We start from the raw sequence: 13,291 nt of genomic DNA, 5'->3' as shown, positions 1-13,291 counted from the left end.
TGGAATAAATTCAGGAACGGATAGTCTTTTTTAATCCACAGGCGTTCCAAATATTTAATTCCTATGCATTACAATTTCTATCCAGTTAAATAATGTGCTTAGTTCCTCTGTACTCTTAATTAATGATTGGAGATTGGGCATCATTGTGAGTATATCATGAAATGTCATTACAGTAAGAAGTTAGCTATAAATGATCCTTATATGAGGTACAGGACTCATGTAAAAATCTTAACTGATAAAATGTTACTCTAAAGGAGACTTAAAGCAAATGCACCACAAATTCAACAAAAGCAGCTGAGCCATTTTTTAATCCTGAGGTCATCGGGGGGAAAGGAACATTCAAGTGCTTGCTTTGCCCTTGGATAATGCAATAGCAGGTTCATTTCTCTTAAAATGTGGTATTTTTCAGATTGTCAAATGTGTATCAAAGAGTTATTCTTTTGGCAAGTTTTATGAATTTTAGTTCCATTTTCTTGACAATTTAAAATTCAATTATCCAATTATAACTAAAGGTCATTAGTCTAATGTGGCAGCTTCGTGACAGTTTTAGTTACAAGAGAATTTCTCAGTTTAGAAAGGAAACTCTCCCATATGAGAAATTTTTACTGTACTTAGAAGTTGGATGATATTTGCAAATATTTTTGTTTTCTCCCTGTGCTTTTATTTTTTATTAATAAAAACATATACTTAATATTTCTCCCATTCCCATATTTATAATGTACAGTAGCTCATGCCTCACTTCGGTGATTGACATTGCCAAACTAACAACAAATGATAATGCTGATTTGTATCATCAGTAGATATTGTCTTAAATGTTTCTTTAGGGTTGCTTTCCTGTGTTTTATTTTCAGTAACTTCAACCTGAACATCACTTCCAGATCTTGAGAAAGGCATTTTCATTTCAATCATGTTACAAGCAGAATTTCTGCTAAGATTACAAACCAGAAAGTTGGAGACCTAATATTTTAACATTAGTTCCATTTGGTGTGATAATGGAGAACTCCTCAGGCAAAACATGCCACAGAACCAGACACAATGGATGCAAGCTGGCTGTCAGACCTGTACAAGATACAAGAGTCTTTATCCCTATTCCACCCCCAAAGAAACTGACTTTGCAGGGGTAGATAAATGTATTCAACAGTTATTGATTGTGTACCTTCTCTGTGCAAGGTCAACAGTGAACACTCATCGTTTTTCTCTTTTTGCATTTTAGAGTTCCAGACACTGCTGGAAGCAGAGATGGACAAGATGTTACCCATACTGGTTTGGGACCCATGACCCATTTACCCCAAGGAGAAATGATCCATGTGGCAGGCTGGCTTAGCACCTAGACCCTCAAACATTCCACCATCCTGCTTGAGGAGCAAGCTTTTACACGAACTGTCCTCAGCACCATTCGGAAATGTCTTTGTCTTACTGGTGCAAAACTGGCCTAAGGATTTTAATACTGAAGTTCACAGTTAAGCGGTAAGACCCCAAATCCACTCTTCTACTTAACTATAAACATGTATTTTGCTTCAAGGGTTCAAAAATATTTCCTATTAACACAAATTCCCTGAATTGTTAGCTGCCTGCTGCAGCTCTGTAAGTCAGCCTCTTCTGAGCCATTTGAAATGTAAAAGGACTGATTTTTCTGGTTGTGGTTTACCAATTACGTCAGCACCATCATTGCTCGTCCACTGACCAGAGAAATTGTAGCTGTGGATGAGAACCGTACCTGGCATTCTATACGGCTTCCCTTGTCAACTCACTTTTAAGGCCCAGCGTTTAGCAGAGAATGCTCTTTTCTAGATCACAGATTGTTGTATCCATCCACTATTGTGCTAAGAATGCATTTTACCCAGATTATTTCATTTAATAATCACAGCAATCCTCAAAGGTGCAAAGAGATTGAAATGACTTGGACAGGGACATTACAAACTAAAGAACCAGAACTTGAACCAAGGTCATCTGATACCAGAGCTCTTATTTTCAATCACTTCCTTTAGACTGCTGCTCGAAGAATTGTCTTTCCATAATTAAAATTAGATTATAATTTTTTTAAAAATCTGTGAGAATTCACAGGGATCTGTGAATTCTGAGAACATAAAAACTAACTTGATCAAAATGGAAGCTTTTTATTAGTGTCCTGCAGATAGAGGTAGACATCAGAGGCATGTATATTTACTTCTAATTTACAAGTCAGTATGTGAGCAGAAAATGTGGTGATGAAAGACTATTTCTGCCTTTGCAGATATTTAGCCCATTCTTCCACCACCTAATTGTTCAGATGCATATTTTGCAGTGTCCTTCAGCTTTCCCACCACAGTCAAAAAGTTCTGCGCAGCTATTTGAGTATATGTGATGAGGACTATTTTGAATAAAGGGTGAATGTGACTTTCATTTTTCCCTGTGATATATAAGCATGAGTCAGTAAAGGTTCCTCTTGAAATTTCTCCAAGGAGCGGCATGCATTTCCAATTAATCTCATAACGTGTCTTTAACTGTTTGGCCATGTTCCATAATTGATAGATGTTATTTTAATTCAGATACAAAAAAAAAAAAAAAAGAGCAAGGGAAAGAGAGAATTGTCAGGCCAGAGAATGGGGTATACATCAGCTTTTGGACACATTCTATTCACGCAGTCAATAAATCTTTTTTGAGACCCCAGCACACTTCGGCTGATCTCTGTGAGTGATCACTGTTGTCAGTTCTTAACAAAATTGCAAAAATGACTTGCCCTAAAAGATCCATCAAATTGGTGGCAAAGGTTGCTCAGGGTCTAGGACATCCAGGCTACCGCTTACCTTTCAAGGATGGGCATCAGTGGAAAAATCACTTAAGCCTCTAGAAAAGATGGCTTTTAAGGAGCAGTTTGGCTGATGGAACCTGGTGGACTGGGAGAGAGGAGACTCCTGAAGTCTGGGTGACGGTGTGCAATGAATGCAAGAAAAACAGATCACAGCAGAAAGTAAAGAAATGTTGAGAGAACAAAAAGAGCAACATATTTGTCTTCACTGTTGCTTACATATAGCACCCAAATTGCTTCACACAGCACTCAAGGTCCTCTACAAGTTGACGCCAAGCCTCTCTGTAAGACGCATCTCCCAGCACTTTCCCTGTGTTTTCCGTCCCACCATCACACCATGGGCTTTTTCCTAGAGACACAGCACACCTTCCCACGTGAGTGCCCTTGATTATGTTTCCTCCTCTGCCCCTACCGCATCTGCCTGGCAAAGTCTTAATCAGGCTTTGAGTCTCTAGATGCCACTCTGTTTTCATGACATCTTTGTAAACTCTCCTGTCCCCCACCTCCACTCACCGCACCCAACAAGCAGAAGTAACTGCCTTCTCCCTGAGCCTCTCGAGCTCTTTCAGTATCTTCCTTGTCATGTTGACAGTTGCTACAGGTCAAATAGCCTATCTCAGTCATCTCCGTATACCAAGGGCATAGTCAGCATTTACTACATTTTTATTGATAGGTGCTAATTCTGTATGTCCAGGCTGGTTTCCACGCCCTGGCTCTGCCCCGATACCCCTCCTAATAATAATGATGATAACTAGCATTTGTAAAATACTCCAGGCACCTTCAAATCTACATTAGTTTTCTAGAGTTGCCATAACAAAATACCCTAGACCGGGTGCCTTAGCAGAAATTCATTTTCTTACAGTTCTGGAGGCTAGAAGTCCAAGATCAAGGTGTCAGCAGGTTGGTTTCTTCTGAGGCCTCTCTCCTTGGCTTGTAGATGGCCATCTTCTCACCTCCTCACATGATTGCCCCTCAGTCTATATTGTCTGTGTTCTAATCTCTTCTTATAAATGCACCAGTCATATTGGATTAAGGCCCATTCATATGACTTCATTTTACCTCCACTATCTCTTTTAAGGCCCTATCTCCAAATGCAGGCATATTCTAAGGTACTGAAGGTTAAGGCTTCGACATATGAAAGGGTCAGGAGTGGGGGACACAGTTCAGCCCACGCCAATATCCGTGATCTCATTTACCCCTCAAACAGTAACTAAACCACTCTGTACCTCTGCATATTTTGTGAGCTTTGAAAGACAGCTCTTCTATGCCAAGGCTTCCCCAGTCTAGACCTCAAGCCTATTTATTTTGGAAAAGGGCTTTTTTCCTTAAGGACTGAGTAAAAACAATACTTCAAAATTCTAGCATTCCTTAGTGAGTTTAAATTGTCAAAAGCCAAGCCCTAATGTCAGTATAAGAAGAAAATAGAAAAGCTACCTCTTTTCTAGCACCGAGAAGATAAGTAAACAATGTAGTACTTTCGGGGGGAGTTTTGTAGTTAGCAAAAGACTAAGGGATTTAAATATGCATGTATGAGCCACTTCAACTGAACAAATGCTGGCCTAGTTAAAAAGGGAGTCAGGTACTTGCTACCTAATATATCAGCCTACATTCTGACCCCAGGACCTGGGAAACACCCATCTGACGTGAATGGTTCCTTTCATGTGAAGAAAAGTGCTCTTTTCAAAAGGGTCTTAATCCCAGGCCAAAGTAGGGAGCATTGTGTGTTCTGCAGTCTGTTGACTAAGAGTCTCTTTTGAATCCTGCAAATTTCCCTTGTTTCTGTATTAGTCAGGGGTGAGCAGGGATTCTTAAGTGGTAGGAAGACACTGTGTTTTGCAGATCTCAGCCATTTCTGTCTCCTCCCTCATAAATCATTCTCGTGCCATGCCCAGAAAAAGCGTTCACATGCAACCCAATGCATTTCAGCAGTGCATTTGAGCTCCAGGTGGAAGACGTGGTGCATGTGACATTGACTGTGACCTGGATGTGGAGCTGGGCCAACCTCAGACCTACCTATCTTCAGAAGGGCAGTCGCTGTCCCCGTCCTCTTTTCACTCATGTGTTGGAAAGTGGGGAAATAAGGGTGCCTGGGTGGCTCAGTTGGTTAAGCTCCTGACTCTTGATTTTGGCTCAGGTCATGATCTCAGGGTTATAAAATTGAGTCCCACGTTGGGCTCTGCCCTGAGCTCGGAGTCTGCTTAAGATTCTCTCTCTCCCTCTCCCTCTTCCCCCACTCATGCTCAAAGAAAGAAAGAAAGAAAGAAAGAAAGAAAGAAAGAAAGAAAGAAAGAAAGAAAAAAATACAGAAGTTCAAGACATGGTCATAAGAAAGCTCCTCTCCAGTCAAGAATTATTTCCTTTCCTTTTATGAGGTGGAAAAATTTGAAGTCATACCTATGAGAAGGATAGTTTTTGAAATGTTTTGGGGAGGGTGAGTGGCTGCTGGCTCTGCCCTGCCCAAGCCACTGGTTCTTTTTTCTCTCCTCTCTTCTCCCTGTCACATCCTCAGGATTTTAACAGAAACATTTTATATCGACATGGTGATGTGACTTACGTGTGTAAATAATTGCAAATAGCTACTAAATGTTCAGGAAGTAGCATAACCATCTTTTTACACAATTTGTACTAGTGAGTGTTTTTCATTATAATTTCCTGTGCCCGCTGCCAAAAAGCATTTCCCAGAGATCTTTGTGGCGACGTATGTATCCAGATCATGACTGCAAGAAACCCAGGACACTGTATGGAGGGGAATGCATTTAAGATTTGAAATTTAAGAAATTTTTGTCATTAGACAGTCAATATTCAACCAGCAAGGTTTTGATCTTGGGGTACACAAATATATATTTGATTTTTGTTTCTAGAATCTTTTAAAGAACATGTGTGGACTAATTTTATTGTTTCCTTGATTTCATCAAGTGTGCCCTCTCGCCAGAAGAATTTAGGATGTAGCGATTGTGTCGGAATTAGTCTATGCTGATGACTATTGCAGCACACAAAACACAAAGGTATGTTAGAAGCCTCTTGCAATGCACAAATCAAGTTGTAAGCAGTTATGGGGAAATGAGCATTTTTTAAAATGAGCCTTGATTTCCCTCTCACTTATGTGTATCAGGCTATGACAACACCTCTCGGTACTTTTTTCCTGGGTCTGTGCGGTGTGTGTGCACATCTGCCTACTAGGTCTCATCTTCTCTCCCATCTCCCTCAAGAGCTCTCCCTGCTCTTCCTCTAATTGTGGGGCCGTGAGACAGATGGACAGATCAGGCTAAGTGAGCAGAGCTGGTAGAGAGCAGAAACAGATTTACTAACTTTGATGATGGCTTCTAGTGAGTCCTGACCATACACATGGCTGAGTTGGCCATAAAGCCAGCTAAGCCAATCGCCCTAAGTAGGTGAAAAGATGACATGGAGAGATTTTAAGCAGGAATGATTTCATTCCTTCCTCTCACCAGTTACATGGTTAGCTGGTTCGTGTGCTGATTTGTTATACCACATAGAGCTGGCTCACAGTCCCTTGCAGCTTTCTGAAGTCTTGACGGTGTTGGAAACTGACTGTCTCCTGGGAATGTGTAAAGAAAGGAGGTCGGAGCTTCTCTCCTTCAAGGACACTCTCTTCAATCCATTATCTCCTACCGGTGTGCAATAGTCTAGTCTATCAAAATACAGTGATTGAATCAAATTTTATTTCAGATAATGAATGCATTGATTTAATAAAGGGTTTGTACTATATGGTATTATAGTTCCCTAAATGAACACTGAAATCCTAAAATGAGAAAACTTATCATTCGTCCCAGTTAAATCATAGCCACTTCTTTTAAACTGAATACCCTAATAAGATACCAACCCATTTGATACTTCAAAAAAAAAAAAAAATCCGTTATCTTATATAAGTGCTTAACGTTTTCCAGCTATTTTAAAGCCACCTGTTTTTCCTATCATAAGTACATCTGGCTTCAGGCAAATAGATTATAGCCATGGACAACTGACTCATTTATGATGTTTTTATATTTTCATATTTTTGGCAGACTAATCCAGTTTGATATATTAACCTAGCTTTCAGAGATGAATCTTGAAATCTTGCACTCTTGCAACCCTTTTACTTTGTTCTCTTCCAAACTCTAGAATATTTCTGCCATGTCCTAAAATTAAATTAGAAAATAGAGACAGGAGGGGCGCCTGGGTAGCGCAGTCGTTAAAGCGTCTGCCTTCGGCTCAGGGCGTGATCCTGGCGTACCGGGATCGAGTCCCACATCGGGCTCCTCCGCTGGGAGCCTGCTTCTTCCTCTCCCACTCCCCCTGCTGTGTTCCCTCTCTCTCTGGCTGTCTCTCTGTCACATAAATAAATAAAATCTTTTAAAAAAAAAAAAAAAAAAAAAAAGAAAATAGAGACAGGGAGAGTGAACCACACCCTTATGTTCTGCCCATCTAGTGCCCTTTCCAATTTCCTAAAAGGAATTGTGTGTCTGTGTACCCAATGTTGGTGGTGAAAGATCTTTGTATTTTTGATCATTCATTGTCCTAAGTTCATTGGGCACACTGGCACTTGTGTTTGCATCCTAGTTTGAGAACTGCATTTTTGTCCAAATGTAATGGGAGTTTGGTAGGTCGAACCAAAAAGAAGAATCAGTTGCCTATCTTTACAAAAAAATTTGAAATTTTGAGCCACAGGGAATGAAAGCAAAACTTATTTTCTGTGGTGGTTCTGCTCCTGCATCTTGAGTTAGAGGGGCCAAGTCCACTCACTTTCTCTTTCTTTCTTTCTTTCTTTCTTTCTTTCTTTCTTTCTTTTTAGATGTTATTTATTTATTTATTTGAGAGAGAGTGAAAGGGAGAGAGATCAGAGAGGGAGGGAGAGGGAGAAGTAGACTGGCCGCTGAGCCGAGGGCCCGACGCAGGGCTCAGTCCCAGGACCCGGAGATCATGACCTGAACCAAAGGCAGATGCTTAACTGACTGAGCCACCCAGGCGCCCATCCATTCACCTTCTCAGAGCATCTTTTCGATCTGACATCCCCTGATGGGTCTATCCCTTAGCTATTTATGGGTAATCTTAACTGCTGGGTTGAATATGCCACATTCTTCCTTTAAGTATCTACCCAAGGCCCCAAAGTAATGGATGTGTTTTTAATAAATCTAACACATAAATCATTCATCAGATATACTTCAAAACAGAGAAACTATCAGAACACCTTGAAAGATTCATTAGAACAATTTTTTTTCTTTTTGCCGACACTGTCACCAAGTTAAATATATGTATGTCAACTCAAAACAGATGAGAAATGGCAGAGTGCTTTTTGGATTGAGAGTCAAGAAGATAAGAATTCTAGTCTTGTCTCTATTGCTGACTTGTTTAATGACTAGTGTGTTTATTACTTATTCCTAACTAATCTTAGCTCTGGCCAAAAACCAGAACAATGTCTACAGAAGATTTTGAGCTCCTAAGAGAAGAGTTCTCAGTAAGTTCAGTTGGCAGTAATAAAGCCTTCCATGTGTAAGCATAGAGTTAACCTGCCTGGATTCAAGTCCCAGCCCCACCATAGCTTGGTACTTGACTCTGAGTTAATCCCTATTGAAGAGTTAAGAGGTCTATTGTTATTGTACATAATACTGCAACGGAACATCTTTTAACACATAGATGTGTTTGTGCATTTATATGCTTATATCTGTAGGGAGAATTCTTAAAAGTGGACTTCTTGGCTCTAAGATTAGGTAAATCTAAAATGTTCGTGTATATTGCTAACTGGCCCTTCAAATACTTATACCAAATTGTACTCCCGAGTATATGCATGTTCCTATTTCCTCACACCCTGGCTCACACTAGTCATTGGCAATTTTAAATTTTTAATCATTATTGGTCTCAAAAGTCAAAGAGGGAATTTCATTGTAATTTGCCCTTCATGAGGTAAAGATGTGCATCTTTTCATATTTCAGTAGTCTTTCATTAGCTTATGCATACCCCATTCCCAATTTTCTAGTGTATATTTGGTGTTTTTCTTATTGCTTTGTAGTGCTCTTGGTAGATTAAGACCTTTGTAAAAACAGAAAAGTTGGGAAGAAATTCTAATTAATTCCATTCATGGGCAATGTTTACAAATTTGGAAAATTTCTGGTAATTGGCATTACTAACTGAAAAAGGACAAAACCTCCCCAGGTATGAACAGTGAAAGGCCTTAGCCATGTATCACCTAAGTTATTACCATACTAATCTCTGAAATAAGCCGTATGATATGTAAAGCAAAATGCAAAGAAGCCCAAGATGTGATCTCTGCCCTTAAGGAGTTCGTAGTAAAGAACATAAGACACGTTCACGTGAAATGATAATAATCTGAGGTCATAAAAGGAACAAGTGATATAGACCATAAAATACTCTAGGAATTAAGGAAGGAAAGCTCATCTTCAGTTGGAATGTTAAAGAACATAAAGAATATCACTTAAACGAAAGCACATGCTTGAATAGACAGATTCAGAAGTCCAAAAGTGAGAAGCCAGTGAGAGGCAACAGTTAAGTAGACAAGGGTCTACGTCCAAGAGAGTTTTGAATGAGGGAGCAGTGGGAAAGTTTGCACGTGGAAAGATGGGTTGGGTCAAATTACTGAAGGCCTCGGCTATCTGGTTTAGGTTGGATTTTATGCTGTAGGAGCAACTGAAATTTTTGACAAGAGTATAGACATAATGAAAATAATTTTTAGAATGATCATTTTGACCTGTGAAGAATGAATGAATGAATGAATGAATGAATGAATGAATGAATGGAAAATGTTGCATTAGAACAGGGGATGACAGGGGCGCCTGGGTGGCACAGCGGTTAAGCGTCTGCCTTCGGCTCAGGGCGTGATCCCGGCGTTCTGGGATCGAGCCCCACATCAGGCTCCTCCGCTGGGAGCCTGCTTCTTCCTCTCCCACTCCCCCTGCTTGTGTTCCCTCTCTCGCTGGCTATCTCTGTCTCTGTCGAATAAATAAATAAAATCTTAAAAAAAAAAAGAACAGGGGATGACAATTGTATTAATACTTTCTGTAGGAGAGAATCAAGTAGTTTAAAGGAAAAGTGGTTTGCATTTTCATCAATTTACAATGCACAAAGCAGCTCTAGAACTAATGCTACCTAATGTTACCGAAGATAAGAAAACGGATTCAAACCCAGAATTGTTTGCGTGTAGATTGAACATTCCAATGCCGTGCCTTTTTCTAAATCTGAGTCAGCTTTCAGACCCCGCCACTCACTCATTCTGATGATGGTATAAGCCTTTCCTTGTTGGGTCTGGAATTCATACCACTTTTCTCACAGACCAAGAAATTCCAAACATGCTATTGTCATTACACCTCATCTGTCAACCTAAGGAATGGCTTTATTTATTCTTGTGATTTGGAGAAATGAGGTGATGGTAGAAAGGGCTCAAAATAATGGGAGGAAGGTGTTGGCTTCATAGAACCAGCAATTCCTTTCTTACTTCATTTCCTTTCCATGTTCCTAAAGGTTAGGCGATTGAGCTGAGCCCCCTGCACTGTAACTGCAATGCAGTATTCATTCAATAAATACTTATTGACCACCTACAATAAATGTCAGGTACTGTGTAAAGTACTAGGAACAGCATTTAAAACATAGAGCCAGTCCGTATGCTAAGAAGCTTATAGACACGTGGGAAGCATAGAATCAAGTTCACATTCCACTGTTGCTCTTCACACAGGACAAGGGGCTGGACACTTCCCTTGAAATTTTCTACGTGGAACAACCCTTTTCTCCCCATCTCCAGTTTACTTCATATTTTCCTATGCTCACCTTCCTTTGTGTACTGAGGCACAGAGTCCACTTCTGATGGGTATGAGAAGCTAAAAGAAATTCAAATAATACATATTTGGTCAACTTGATGCAAAATACCGGATGCGATAGTGGTTATGGCCATCGCCGAAGAGTAGAACATGGAACCAGTCCACGGAATTGGAGAGATGCAGTAAATGCATTTGCAGAGGTAAACTTTCTAATGTGGGTAATAAGTATTGAATATATGGCACAGATAGTAAGTGCTGTGGGAACTTAGGAAAAAAGGCATAACTTCCAGAAGAGGTGAGGTCTGCACTGTTTCCCGAAGAAAGGATCTGAATTGAATACGTAGAAGAGAGAGATGGTACCTTGTGCGAGCCTGATTAGTGATGGCTCCTTCAACTCCCAAGAACAGAAGCCCAGAACAAACAGACTCACGCAGGAGCGGTCCCGGGGCTTCCACATGGCTGGAGTCATGGGGTCCTATCATTTGAATTGATTTCTCTTCCTCCCCTGGCTCTGCTTTCCCTGCACTGGCTTTTGCCTCAGACTACCGACTCCATCCGATAGCTGCCAGGCTTACAGTTTACCCCATTAACCAACCAACACAAAAGACAACTTCTCTTCCCTAAGTTCCAAGGAAACTCCTGTGATTTACTCTGACTGGACCAACTTACATCATTGTCCCATCCCTGAGTCAGTCACTGTAGCAAGGAGGATGGAATTAACTAATTGACCAGGTCTGGATTCTGTCTCCACCGTGGAACAGAAGCAGGTGGGGTCAGCCCATTCTAACCCACATCGGAACAAGAGGAGGGAAGAGGTGGTTCTGCAGAGAAAAAAGCCGTACTGCTAGTATGAGAAAAATAACAAAAATCACATCACCAGAACACTCTATGATAAAGAACTTGCTAGGAGGACTAAACACTTACTGCCCGGGTACTGTTCTAAACGAGGTTCGCGTATTGCTTCTTTACTCATCCTACATCCCCCGAAGGAGCTAATCTTATTCCCATCTCCAGATGAGGAAACTAAGGCTTGGGGATGTAAAGGAATTTATCACGTAGTTAGTACACGTCAGGCCAGGGATTGGAGCCAGGCTGTCAGATTGCGGAGTTCACGGTCTTACCCACTCTATTCTACTAAGATCGACTTCTGTGCACACAGAAAACTAGCTAATGTTCAGACTCAGAGATAAGCAAAGTGTATCCGACGAACAGTGAGAAGACCAGCTATCGAGGACAGTAATTTTGGTCTATTCTCACAGCTATGGAAACAATATCCAGAGAGCTTGTAGGAAGCGCTGTCCTCAGCAAGAGGTCAAGATCTGACCAGACCCAGGCGACCATCAACGGAACTCCCAAGGGGAATGAAATGACCACTACAGAAAACTGAGTTATCCCCCAGAAGCTACCCCAGCCCAATCCTCTCGACAAGCTGCGGTTCACACTTTTACACAGCGGATGGAGGACTGATTTCAGCTCTCTGTCTGATTCTCATTCTCTCTCTCTCTCTTGCTTTGAAACATCATTCATGCAGCATACATTCATCTTAGTTAAAACTAACAATGCATTTAAAAACACTCACAAAATCAAACAATTGCCATTTTGGCATGGAGAACCAGCAGCCCCCGGCTTGAGTCTGTTGACTGTGCATTTCCTGATGCAAAGAAAAGCCGGCACAGTTGAGAAAACACCACAAAGCATGATATGGCGACAGCTTGTGTACTTCAGAAGAGAAATGGATACATTAGGAAAAGTTTCTCTCCCTTTGATGTAGAATATGCTATCTTTTTTTTTGGTATTAAAATGGGAGTTAACTTTAAATAAATAAAATTCAGCCTGTGGGCTTCAGAAAACTAATGTTGTATTTTGACAGTGTCATTTCTCTGATCCTTGAAAGCATTATGGGAGTTAACTTGGGCCTTCATCATGATTTTCCTTTATGGCGTGGAGAGCACATTATTTTTTCACTCTGTGTTATTGATTTCCCCTCACTTCCTCCCACATTTTCTCTTTGCCGGCTGTTACCACTGCCCCCTCTGCTCCCCCAGTCACTGAGAGGGCAGATGAAGACACTTTCTCCCCTGTCTCTGGCTGTGGGCGGTCCAGGCACTGCCACCTCAGTGCTCCCTCCTCGGGTACCAACCTCTTCGCTGTGTGGTTTCAAAAGGCAGAGAAGTCAATGGCCCTAGACCTGCCTTCCAGAAGAGGTCGGAGTGAGCCTCATGTTTACCTGAAGGAGTGCTGAATAGTCAACTATCAGGTGATTTGAGCCCCCCCTAGAATTTGCTAATGAAATAAAGCCTTTTTTCTTGTAAACAAAATTACTGTTAGGTAAATGAGTATGTGGACGCCTCAGATAAGGTGTACTTCGCCACACGAGAAGAAACAAGTGTTCTTATCCTTGTAATTATCCACCTTGATCACTCTTTTTATTCAAGGAATCGCTTCTAAAACTGAATGCATTTGAAACAAACAAAACAACAATTAGAAAAAGAAAATCCTTTAATATAAAAAAGTTGCCATGATTAAAGAGTTTTCAGAATTTCTTGGTTATTAGTAAGATTTGGAAAGTTATAGCTTCTAGAGTTTAAGTTTTTAAGACAAAAGGTATGTTTGTGTGTAAGGAAGATTCATGAAATTATATGCAAAATTGTGTGTGCACATGCATATGTTTGTGTTCGGAAGAAAGGCTTCATGGCTTTAATCAATTTTCAGGAGGGTTGATGACAGGAAGAATCCC

General features: G+C 40.7%; 1 protein-coding gene across 3 annotated transcripts in view; it reads left to right on the top strand.

Moving 5' to 3' along the window:
* Positions 1-13,291, top strand: part of DPH6 (diphthamine biosynthesis 6) — a 428,870-nt gene that overhangs the window by 369,861 nt on the left and 45,718 nt on the right. For 2 of the 3 annotated variants that reach the window (XM_057306211.1, XM_057306212.1), the window contains one exon: positions 1,214-5,697. The gene's annotated coding sequence lies outside the window, so the exon portion shown is untranslated. Of the gene's footprint in view, positions 1-1,213; positions 5,698-13,291 lie in introns of those variants that run through there. The other variant, XM_057306216.1, reaches the window with a different exon arrangement.

Source organism: Ursus arctos, unplaced genomic scaffold (genome assembly GCF_023065955.2).
Source record: "Ursus arctos isolate Adak ecotype North America unplaced genomic scaffold, UrsArc2.0 scaffold_36, whole genome shotgun sequence".
NCBI classification, from domain to species: domain Eukaryota; kingdom Metazoa; phylum Chordata; class Mammalia; order Carnivora; family Ursidae; genus Ursus; species Ursus arctos.
This window is presented reverse-complemented; position numbering and strand designations above follow the sequence as displayed.